General features: G+C 34.4%; 1 protein-coding gene across 4 annotated transcripts in view; it reads right to left on the reverse strand.

Moving 5' to 3' along the window:
• Nucleotides 1-12,854, reverse strand: part of LOC105266006 (uncharacterized) — a 250,214-nt gene that overhangs the window by 147,721 nt on the left and 89,639 nt on the right. The window lies entirely within an intron of this gene.

The following is a 12,854-nucleotide window of genomic DNA, read 5'->3' on the forward strand; positions in this document are numbered from 1 at the left end:
AAATTCGTACCTGCGAACAAACAAAAATAACAAATCATGAGTTCATTGTTATCTCTTAATTAAAAAAATTATTCTTCACCTATCCCTCCGTTTCCGTAAACGTCAGAACTTCCGTATAAAATAAAAACGAGAGGAAACATTTTAAACTCTAGTCTAATTTAATTTAAATATAATATCCCGCGTCAGGCCCAGACTTCAAATATTTCTTGAGTACAAATTTTGGGTAGTCTTTGATGTTATTGATGTTATTTCGATTTTCCAATACATCAAGACATCAAAATAAATTTTTCAAGCTACCATACGAATATATGTTTATTAAAATATATTTTGATATATTTAATATATATTCAATAATATATTAATATAATATATTTTATATTTATTAATAGATGTTTTTTAAAAAAAATTTTGAAAAAAATGAAAATGAAAAAAAAAAATTTTATATATTTTTATATAATTAAATTACAAAAAATAAGACAAAACTCACGAAAATTTAGAAAATTAAAATTTTAACGATTCTAATGCTTCCATTAGAAAGTGAAAAAGAGAAAGGCCGGAAATGGAACATTCGAAAGAATAAAAGAAATATACAAAGGTGCAATCGCGTTGAGCGTGAAAAATGAAAATTAATGTGAAAAATGGGAATGGAAACGAAAGCCTCGGATTTCGGTATAGTTATTCTCGGTGATATTTCTGTACTTTTTTCAAACCACAATCCTTCGCCCTCAACCATTCCCTTTTTTTTCTTAAGTGGAAAATCTCTTTTGTAAGCTCGTTGCATGTTTCCGCGTCTCTTCGCTCGCTCATTTTAATATTCGAGCCGAATTCTCACCCTCTCCAATGGAAAATGAGAAAAAATGAGGGAAAAAGTGAGTGAAAGCACGGATAAAGGAACTTTTCAACACTGCATCGTAAAGTACATAGTCCAAGGGCACATGGTACTTTATCGACTTTATAATGCACAATTCATGAACCAGACAACTATAAAGTGATGCACGTTAAGATGGTGGATGGATTTTTTTATTGTAAAATTGTCAAATTATTAGAGTAGATTAAATTCAGTGGTTATGCGGAAATTAGGGGGTGCTTGAGGAAAATTTATGGTAATTGTATGCGTAAGTGGAGGGGTAAAGAGCTACTTTAATTCAAGTGTACGTTTTTTGTGATATATTCTGAAATTATGGGGGAATTATTATCATTAATATTACTATTGTTGTTGTTGTTATGTTTATATTGCGTTTTTTCCGAAAGAATGCAGTTTTACATGAATTTTTGGAAATTTTCGAATGAAAAATTTCATGATGCCATTCCCCTAAAAATGCATTCAATTAAAATTCATCTTTTCATTGACTTTCTTTCAGAATATCTCCGAATCTAATAGAGATAGCGATATTTTTGTAATAACCTATTTTTTAGCTTTAATACACCTCCACAAAAAACTCCTTAACAATAATTCCGCTATCTCCCTCAGTTTCCGAGATATTGGCCAAACAACTTATGTTAATAAAATAAAACCCAACGAACACATTGAAATTCAAATATAAATCAACAAAAAATCGCAAAATACAACAAAAAATGGATTCATCCACAAAAATTCATAAAAACTCATTATTCGTTCTTAATAAATTTATTAATTACAATAAAACTCACTCAATGTGACGCAAATATATACACTTACATGACAAATAAACTAACTGAAGTAAATTGAATTGTCAAAAGTAAATTAGTTTAGAAATAATTTTTTTCTCCCTGGAAGAAACGGAAGTGAATCAGACATTGCGGGTGAAATTTGCCGGAGGAAAGGTAAAATTCCAAGACCAAAAATACAAGTAACTAATTAGCGAATAGAAGAGATTCCCCAAGATTCCGTCTTATCCTCTCCCGATGTGGCCAACATCCGCTCTCGACTTTCTCCCATAATTTTCTTGTTTCAAACCGTTAAAATTTTCATTCCCAAGCTCAAAAGCACTTTAGTTTCGTCTTTGCACCCCTGAATATTCAAATATTTCCCGGAGGGTTGAGAAACAACATTGTAGCAACGATTAATGCCAAGCAGCTCGGTTTTCCCTGAAAACCCCATTATTTTTCATTTCACCGAGAGGTTGGGGTTACAGTGGTAATGCGTTAATTCAATACACATTCCGTTTGCTGAATAGAATTATTAATTTGTTTATTATCCGGTGAGATAACGAGGGAGAATATTCCACTTGGAGAGGGATTTATCGTATCTTTTAATTCATATTCTTTTGTTGTCGAGATTACCGAGCGGATAAAAACCCCTTTATTTCACGGGTTTCTCTTTTTTATTTTTACCTCCGCTCATTCCTTTGCCGTTTCTTTCTCTTGTCTTTTTTTTTTTCTACTTTTTATGTCTGTGTACACGACCCAAACCGGAACAAAACGGCAGGTGATTTTAGACGACTTCCGGACTGTTTTACTCATCCAATTCTCCAGTGCGATAAACAGAGCACTCGGTACAATTTAATTTTCGAGGGTCTTGGGCTTGACCGTTTTAAGGAGATGAGGGGAGTGCCTGGAATTTTGTTTCTTTTTACTGCAGTTAATCTTTTGTGTGCTGTTCCTCATTGTACGGAGTAATTTTTTTGCTCGTACTGTTAGATATTCCCGGTGGAATTCTCCGTGGTAAATCGGGAAAAATTTTAATAATTCCGTGGTGAGAATTCTCCAGGAATTTTTCGGGTCTAGAGCGTGGGAAAAGGGCATAATGGAATGATTACATTTGGAAAGAATGATTGAACGCGATTGATTGGTGTTCCATTTTTTTTTTCATTGTCAATTCCATTTTTATTGAAAACGTTCATTAAATTTGTAATTAATTTTAAATCGAGAAATTTTTCTTTCTAGGCATAATAATGATAAACTTTTAATGGAAGCTTCAATTTTCGAGATTGAGACAGTTTTTGAGTGCCATATGAATTTTTAAATTGAAAATAAAATGAAAATGAAGAATTCAATTTTTATTGAAAATTGAATTCATTAAATTTGTAATTAATCTTAAAAAATAGACAAACTTTTCTTTCTACGTATAATAATGATAAACTTTTAATGAAAGCTTCAATTTTCGAGATTGTGACAGTTTTTGAGTGCCATATACATTTTTAAATTGAATATAATATGAAAATAAAAAATTCAATTTTTATTGAAAATTAAATTCATTAAATTTGTAATTATTCTTAAAAAATAGACAAACTTTTCTTTCTACGTATAATAATGATAAACTTTTAATGAAAGCTTCAATTTTCGAGATTGAGACAGTTTTTGAGTGCCATATGAATTTTAAATAAAATGAAAATGAAAAATTCAATTTTTATTGAAAATTAAATTCATTAAATTTGCAATTAATTTTAAAAAATAGAGAAACTTTTTTTTCTACGTATAATAATGATAAACTTTTAATGAAAGCTTCAATTTTCGAGATTGAGACAGTTTTTGAGTGCCATATGAATTTTTAAATTGAAAATAAAATGAAAATGAAAAATGCAATTTTTATTGAAAATTAAATTCATTAAATTTGTAATTATTCTTAAAAAATAGACAAACTTTTCTTTCTACGTATAATAATGATAAACTTTTAATGAAAGCTTCAATTTTCGAGATTGAGACAGTTTTTGAGTGCCATATGAATTTTAAATAAAATGAAAATGAAAAATTCAATTTTTATTGAAAATTAAATTCATTAAATTTGCAATTAATTTTAAAAAATAGAGAAACTTTTTTTTCTACGTATAATAATGATAAACTTTTAATGAAAGCTTCAATTTTCGAGATTGAGACAGTTTTTGAGTGCCATATGAATTTTTAAATTGAAAATAAAATGAAAATGAAAAATTCAATTTTTATTGAAAATTAAATTCATTAAATTTGCAATTAATCTTAAAAAATAGAGAAACTTTTCTTTCTACGTATAATAATGATAAACTTTTAATGAAAGCTCCAATTTTCGAGATTATGACGATTTTTGAGTGCCATATGAATTTTTAAATTGAAACCAATATGATAATAAAAAATTTCAATATTTCAAAGTATAAATTCCCATTTTTGTAAACTATTCACCTAGAATTAAAAAATATTATTCTCAAAATTTCCAATGTCCACCAAAACTTCAAACAATTAGATTCAAAATAAAACCCAAAATAAATTGATTGTCTATTCAAAATGATTAAGAATAATTTTTAAAAAACCCTAAAAAATTCTGGAGGTGTTCCTCTAAATAAAAAACCAATAAAATTGTTCAGCCAATTTTCTTTTTGAATCCGAATAATTTATCAATTTGCTCAACTCCCATAACCTCAACCACAACTACTTTCAATTAATTCCAATATATGCTAATGCGTCAAGCACATGACTATTTATTCACCAGCTATCCGATAAATAACGACAACATTTCAATAATCCGCAGAAAAGTCGATATCAATTAAACAAATTAAAATTGATGTAGAAAGATACGAATAACGGTGGGAGGAGGGAGTGAGATTTGGGATGGGATTACAACGAAATACGACAGATAATTGAAAAAAGGACATAACGCTGTTGTAAAAGTTAATCGTACCATGTCGCCTCGTCGTTATGAACGATAAATCAGAAAATGTTGAAGGGATATTTCTTTCATTTATTTATTTGAAAATGGGCAACGCTTATGGGGTACAAGAAACAATCGCGATTGGTGGGCTCTTCGGATGGTGGAAAAGGATTGCACATGATGGTTTTCTTTCTCTTTTGCTCTTTCTCACTGGGTGCAATTGACTCTTGGGTAGGCGTTTTATACGACCTGAGATGCACTGAGAGAACACGCATCTCGTTAAGTGGAAACAACCGAGGAATCGAGCAACGACCACGAAGATCATTTCCTCGGACTACGGTTGACGTTATTATCGCATGCTAAGTCACAGTCGTCAGTACAACATTAAAATTCTTCAACCATATTTATGGGACAGTTCAACGGTTCAAAATCACCTTTATTCCTCGTTTTTTATTTCGGAGGTATTATAAAAATAGTTGGATTGCATTTCATTAATTTCAGAGAGACGAAAGTCATATTCAAGTATTTTTACGATTTATGGAAAAAAATAACAGTCACGGGAAAAAAAAAATATATATATATATAATTATATCGAACATATACGTGATTGTATTTTTCGCTCAAAATATATATATCTTATATATGATTGGTATATGACGAATATGTGTGCATAATATATGCCTACGTACATAAAATGTATATTATGTATTATATATAATATAATATATAATATATATTATATATTTTAGGAATTGTATTGAATATTGATATACTGAAAATTACAGTCAGTTGTTAGTATAATTAAAATTATTTAAAATCTTGAATCAGTTAGAAATTTCAATGAAATAATCATAAGTATTTTCCATAAATTATTATATAAAATATATTAAAAATAAACATGATTTTCAAAAATTCTTGATTTCAAAATTGAAATATTCCCAGAAATAATTTTCGTATCGTATCGTATATTTTATGATATTATATATTTTATAAAATATACGATAAAAAAATTATTTCTGAGAATATTTCAATGTTGAAATCCAGAATTTTTGAAAATCATGTTTATTTTTAATATATTTTAGATAATAATTTATGGAAAATACTTATGATTATTTCATTGAAATTTCTAACTTATTCAAGATTATAAATAATTTTAATTATACTAACAGCTGAGTGTAATTTTCGGCATATCAATATTCAATACAATTCCTAAAACATGAAATTTTTGATCGGATTAAAGATTCAATAAAATTTCATAATTTTGGCTAGCAGTAAATTTTTTTAATATTAAAAAATGCACGTGCTTGTCAAAAATTCTTCAGATAATTTCCCATGAAAAATATTCCCTCCGACAAACTACAATACGATAAAAATAAAAATATAATCGCAGGATAATTTTCATCCACCGAACGCTTTTCTTCGCAATTCAATTTTCCATTCAATCCTCAATGGATTCCACCATTGAAGCGAATAAAATTTAAATATTCCGAAGAATGCCCCAACCATAAAAGGTGGAATCCAGCATTCACATCACAGATATTCGATTTATTCTCTGAACCTCCGTTGGTGTTTTACCCACTAAAACCAAATGCTGAGAAATCGAACGCGCTCTTGGCTAATTAATACAAACGAGCGACTTCAGGTAGTTCTCGATAGCCATCTACAGAATGCACATTACCATGGCCAATCATTTTTTTTTTCACTCCCCTCTTTCCTTTTCCCCTTCTTTTCCCTTTTCCCTTTTTTTGTTTCCTTCAATTTCTTTTGAATTCGCAGCGCGCGCATTTCGGCGCACGTTCCAGCATTTTGCCGAAATAAAATAAAAAATAAAAGATTATCTACTTATTTCCCTCTCCTCTGTCACTTCGCACCTATCCACCCTTTTTTTATGGGTCCTTGCAATGGGATTTCCATCTTTTTTTCCTTGTACACTTGTTTATTCTAGTCACGAAAAAGGTAACGCGCCGGTTGCGGATTAATCGAAATTCTTTTCAAACCCCAAAAGGTCACCGAATCAATTCCAAAACATTTTCCAGATTCAATCTTCATTGGGTTTCGGTGGACATATCGACAGCAGAAGATAAAATTTAATTAGCGATTGACAGAGGGAGAAATCATAATTCACGATTTTTCGTAGAGTCCATTGTAAATTTGGAAATCGCGTCAATATTAAATGGGAGAAATGTTCGGTCTTGTTGCATATGATCGATGGAATTAAACAAATTTTTCGATATTTTATTGACATAAAAAAAGCGTTAATTTGCAATTTGTTTTTAGTTTTCTGTGAAGGAAAAAAAATAAAATTTCGGGTTATATTAAAAATCCTGGAAAGTTCCAGACTTTTGAGGTGAGAATTTCAAAAATATATTTGAAAATATATTAATAGTATAAATAGAAAAAATAAATAGATAAATAGTATAAATAGAAAATAAGAAAACCGCGTTAAATATATTTTTGAAAACAATTTTTTTTATTTACACTTACATTCCTCGAAATATTTTTTTCAATTTTTTAATAATAAAAAGTAATATCAACAGCAAAAATTCACAATTTGCATTGATTTCCCCGTAAAATTATGAGCGCCCAATCGATATTTCACTTATTCCAAAATTTTCAAAATTTCTCAATAATTTCTCCACCTGCCTTCATGAATAAACCGGGGCTTCCCCCTAAAAGCAGAACCAAATCAATAAAAAAAATCGACTCCCCAAAGCTCGCCATGAAACCCATAAATTCCCGCCAGAATAAATTTCGAGCGATTGGAGGGTGCGGCATTACGTGTTGGAAAAAAATACGACCTCGCGAATGCCAACTGATGCCAAGACGTAGATTCCCCCCCCCCCCCCCCCCCCCCCAAAAAAAAGCGGCTAATTTTCATGGAGTAACTCATTACAACCCGACGAAATTCCCCTCCTCACGCACATGAAATTTCAGGTTATAATGATTCAAACGAATGTGTGGAAAAGACGAGTTGCAATGTAAGATGGGAAGTCATAACCCAAAGCGTCTGGTAAACAAGAGTCAAACACGCAAACCGCCCGTGAATATTCAATTAATTAACATGATACGAAGACGAGATGATTAGCATCCGCGACTCATAATCCCATTGCAATTTAACTTACAGTCGGTAACGTCGGAGCACTGGTTGACCGAACGGTCAATGCAAAGTAAAATGACGTGCAATTATTGTCTGAAAAAAAAAGGGTGGATAATGCCACGTAAGGCGAACAATTATATCGCAAATTGAGGCCCTTCCCTCTCCCCCCGATTTCAATTCCACACGCCTCGTTAAATTTTATCACCGCGATCCAATCATTAACGCACAGTTTTATTCAAGCTTCCACCTAAATGACTCGGTCTCCACAGCGATACGAGGGTACGTGAATCAATTAAAATATAATGACAAACGTGGGTTCATTATTACTGGCTCAACGCTGGATGGAGTTGTACGCAGGTTACAATTACGGATCTGGGGAATTTGAGGTTATGGTGATACTGAAATTCAAAGACGCAATCAAATATGTAGATGAGCACTCATAACGATTGTAATTTGAGGTACGAAACTCCTGTAATGAGAGCAGTCCCGGCTTCCAACGTAAACAATGCGGATTTTATCTTAATTAATTAGCAGTGGTAATTAGATAATGGCTATGAGAAAACCATCAATGATTAATTTTTTTAAAAATCGTTCATTGTTCTTTTCGGGTTAAATAAAGATAAAAACGTCTTGATTGTTATAAGAAGTACTTGTGTTTGCAATTATACTGTTGTCGGATTTTATTATTACTAGAGACCGAAAGCGCGCTTGCGCGAGCGTGACAATGTATTTTCTGTCACAGATTATTAATCCATAAGATTATACTGTTTAAAAATTACTTCGGTAATTTCATAGAAACAATGGTAGAACACAAAACGTTCAGATGAAATTTCCTGGTTAATATTACTGATGAATCCGTCAGACTGTGAACTTTTCAGGCATTACGAATTTTGAAAAATATTGAAGTCAATTTAGATAGATGGCGCTATGTGTGTGTTCCATGAAAGATTTCTTGTACAGAACAGGACATACGCGCCAATGGATTTGAGTCGTGACCAATGAACAGAAAATTCAGAAAATTCAGAACACCGGTAATTTTTACTAAAAGAGGGCGGAATATCCTTAGGCTTTATCCTTAATGGAATCGCCAACCTAACGACTTTCGGAATAGTTTTCAAGAACAGTTTCTCCTTAATCGACAGATGTACTTTTTCACCCAAATGCAACCTTCGACTGGTGTGCAGTAATTTTTATTTTAGGTGATAACTACCGTCGCCCGTGTTTAATTGCAGAGTAAATAGACAAATGTCGAATAATAAATTCACTTCGACTTCCCCTTCGTGAAAGGGGCTTCCCCGGGCTGACGAGACTAATCGATGTATGAAGCACGAAGAAAGTGCGAGACAAAGCGGCAGTCATTATAAAGTTGAAAGATCAGTGTAGCTTGAAAATATCGATTGCGATCGATTTCCACCCTGTCCCAGGGTAAATTACCCCAGTCATTACGATCCTCGGTCGCTATTCCCGGTAATGACGCGCCCTCAGCACCAAATCCACTCAAGCAGAATCGAAGAATAATTCTAACGAGCGTTTGCTGACGATATTTTTATCACTATCGTCGTAATATCATCCCCAAACAAAAGCTGAGCTGAAGAATCACCCAACAAGTGGAAGGGAATCAAATCTATCAACTTCTTGTTTGGCCCTGAATGAGAAAACTTTTCAACAAAGTCAAAGGGAGAATCAGAATGAAGAGGGTGAGCCAGAAAAAAAGACGCTGGGGGTCTAGACATTGGTGAGCGTGAAGGACATCTGGAGGGTCGTTGATGCCTTGGGGGAAAAGACAGGCTTTGGACAACTTCAAGGCACTGAATCCGTTCTCCCGTTCAACCACAACTAAGAAGAGACCAAGTAATATTAGAGGAAAAGGGAAGTGGACAGAGGGTGGACGAATCCAATTATACCTTCTACAATGGGATTAGCGTCTACGGTTGTGCTACGGTGACTAGTCTGGCATTTCCAATGGTAAAACGTAACACTCAAGAAGTAGCTCTCAACGGGCATTGTCTTAACGCCCCGTAGGTAACATCCGTTGAGATCCATTAAACTTCACAATTTGCTGAACGCTATTACGAAACTGTAATTTATTTACAGCAAACATTCAATCAAGCATAACAATCCATTGTTGAATAGGCAGTCATCAGTCGAGTTGAGCTGATACTTCCAGACTCGTTAAGGAGGTTAACAGATTCATCAATGAAAACTGATAGGTGATCCTTTGTGAGTTGTCCGATGATATTTCAATCACATTGAGCCCTTTCTTCATGATGAACATTTATCTGCAATGAATATTGATGGGTGTAATCTAGCTTAAGGCTGTCAAGATATTGTTTAATCACCATTATTTACGGTAATATGTTTCTCCTCAATGGATTAACCGGGCGTTTTTATCGCTGTTGAATGAATTTCAGTCTCATGTCGGGTTTGATGCGTCATATTCCTGCTATTAGCAGCGAAGAATTTATCATTAAATTCAAGAATATGAATGGAATAATCTTTAAGGCGAATTCGCATAAATTGTAGGTTAAATGGGGAGGCCGTAAGTTAGATAATACCTTAATCAATGAATCATGGTGGAGAGGTATTGGTGAGACCACCAAGATGCGGAAGACTGTTTTCAGACTCACGAGACAAGCAAACTATGTCTCGAATGGTTATTTATACCCGCGTCATTATGCAAATCGCGGATACAACGACTGTAAAATTGGCGAAAATGTCGATGCGTCATGTGGAGCAGTGAATCATCGTTCCGGAGGATTTATGTCCTCGAAGAGGCGGTAGACGGTGGATCGTTGACGGAGATATCTCGGTGGATATCTGGACAAAAGCCAGAAGGCTATTGGAAAGAAGTATGAAGTATCGGAAGGACACTCCGCCTTCGAAGCTGGCATGCCTGCAAATCGACTAAATAAAAATCACATAAATTTTCAATTTTTTCCTCAATTTACGTTATCTTCACAGTATAACTCAGTCTGAACTAGAACGAACAAGTCCATTTTTATTCCATCTCATCGTCTTAGTTCCTAGTTATTTTTAATTCTAATTTTTGGTACGAATCTAGTCTAATCTAAAATGAATCGCCATTGAATTATAACCTCAAAACTTGAAAACTTGAATTCATAGGGTAAGAATTCTTATATTTGTAAGCAAAACATGGATTCCCCTTCGTCACCGTGGAATTACAACCCCAAGATGTTTTAAATACACGAGGATAATACGATAGGAAGCCGTCAAGTGTACGCGGCATTGCGGTGGTCTGTTATTAGGTACAACGCGTTGTTGAAGAAATTTTAAAATGTTCTTAACCGTCATGGTTTTTACGACAAACGCGCCACTCGCATCAACTATCCACCTTTCGGGGCACAACCAGTGGAACCAGTGGACTCGTGCATTCAGTATCCTCTTCCCTTCAAGAAGCATCTCGAAAGAGAGATGATCATCGATCTGGGTGCAGTGGGTAATTGCCGGTAATCACACCCATCTCAGTTAGACGAGGACGGGAGGAGGAGTGCTCACAAGAGTGTGTATAAGCCCCGGCAAAAGGCCGGCAGATGCACATTTTTTTTATATTTTTTTATTTTTTGCCAATAGGCCATTATACATTTTCTGGCCGGCGGGCCTTCAAGAACGGAATGAAACGCGTTTCTCGGCCTCTTGGACGACTGTAAAAACTCATCTCTCCAGTGGCCCTCCGGCTGAAACACCAAAGGTAGTTCTCTTCGACGTGCGCTCCAGGCATGAGACATTTGCAAAGCTTATGAATTTTTGAATAAGTCGTGTGACCGCTGAGGCCAAAGACCGAGTGGTTCATTAAAACTTGAGAAGGTGATTTTATCATAAACCACGCTAATGGAATGGACAAGCATGTCCAGATATTTATAAGTCCTCGAGATGAAGGTGAAGCTGAAGGTGACAAAATGTTACAATTATTCCAGCAATTGTCTCGATCCCTTCCTAATTTTAATCATCACATTACGCTGGTCATTTGGGGAAAGACTTGCCTGTGACAGTTTGAGACAAACGAGTTCTCAGCGATGATTATCTAGATTCTAGCGTATTAGCACAAGAATTTTGTTCCATGAAGGGGATAAAAATGTGGTGACGATGGCCGTTTCATTACTAATTAACGTTGAATTACAAATGTACATCTATCAGCATCACTGATCACTGATCAGTCTTGACGATGAGATCATGACACTCAGCGCGAATGGATTATGGAACAGCAGACTGTAGTATAATTACCATCGTCTTAATGGATAATACGACATATATGCAGTCGGCATTTAGCGTGATAGGATGTCGACGATAACTTGAATGTAATTGGCAGCCGGAGAGAAGGGAGAGAAGGGATAACGATTAATATTTAATGACAGTGTATTGAGATCTCCCGGGTCCCCTGATGTCATTAAACCGGTGAAATGAAGTCTTTCAGAAATAAAAAGGTAAAGAATACGATAATAAAGATTGGTAGAGTGGGTGTGAGGGGACTAGTTGGTACCCAAGTGATTCAATCGCAACTTGTCGGCTCCGCAGTGCCTGATTACTCAGAGGGCAATTAGTCCGGTGCCGATTAAATGATCCGAGTTTATATACCAAGGGCATCAGCACGCGGATGAAGGGGTGAATCTGCAAAATGGCTGAGACATCGTCAAGGACTCGACTCTCAGCTGTAATTATACGTTGTGTCCACTGAGGTAGAGAATAAATGCTTCTGCACACAGAGAATTGAGAGAGAATTCACGCTTCGTAATTCCCCGATCGCTTCTTCGCACTTGGAACCATTACCGGTTTTTCACTCCCATCCCCTCGGACCATCATTTCTTCCCCGGCTTTACTCCACTTTGCTCCCCCTTCCAACTCTTACTGCGCATAATTGCGCTATTTAGCGCGTCGCTTCATCTTCTTTCACCATTTTGGAGAGCCATGGAGATGCATTCATCTTGAAACTCCTTATTTTTATCGACAGTCAACTACAAACTGATGGGAACAACTTTCCAACACGTTTTTTGTGGATTTTTTCAATTAATACTGGTTCCAATATTTATTGCATTCGAGATTGATCCGTTTGTTTTTCCGCCTCGGAATTCAATGGATTAATTATTGTTCGGGTCGTGTTTCGAATTAATTAAAGACGCTTGTACTTTTCCTCTTTTGGTTGACGACTAAAGTATCTTCTATTTCTTCAAACTGAAACAGATATGATCAACTCAAAATTAT

The sequence above is a fragment of the Fopius arisanus genome, unplaced genomic scaffold (assembly GCF_000806365.1).
Source record: "Fopius arisanus strain USDA-PBARC FA_bdor unplaced genomic scaffold, ASM80636v1 scaffold00034, whole genome shotgun sequence".
In the NCBI taxonomy this organism is placed as follows: Eukaryota; Metazoa; Arthropoda; class Insecta; order Hymenoptera; family Braconidae; genus Fopius; species Fopius arisanus.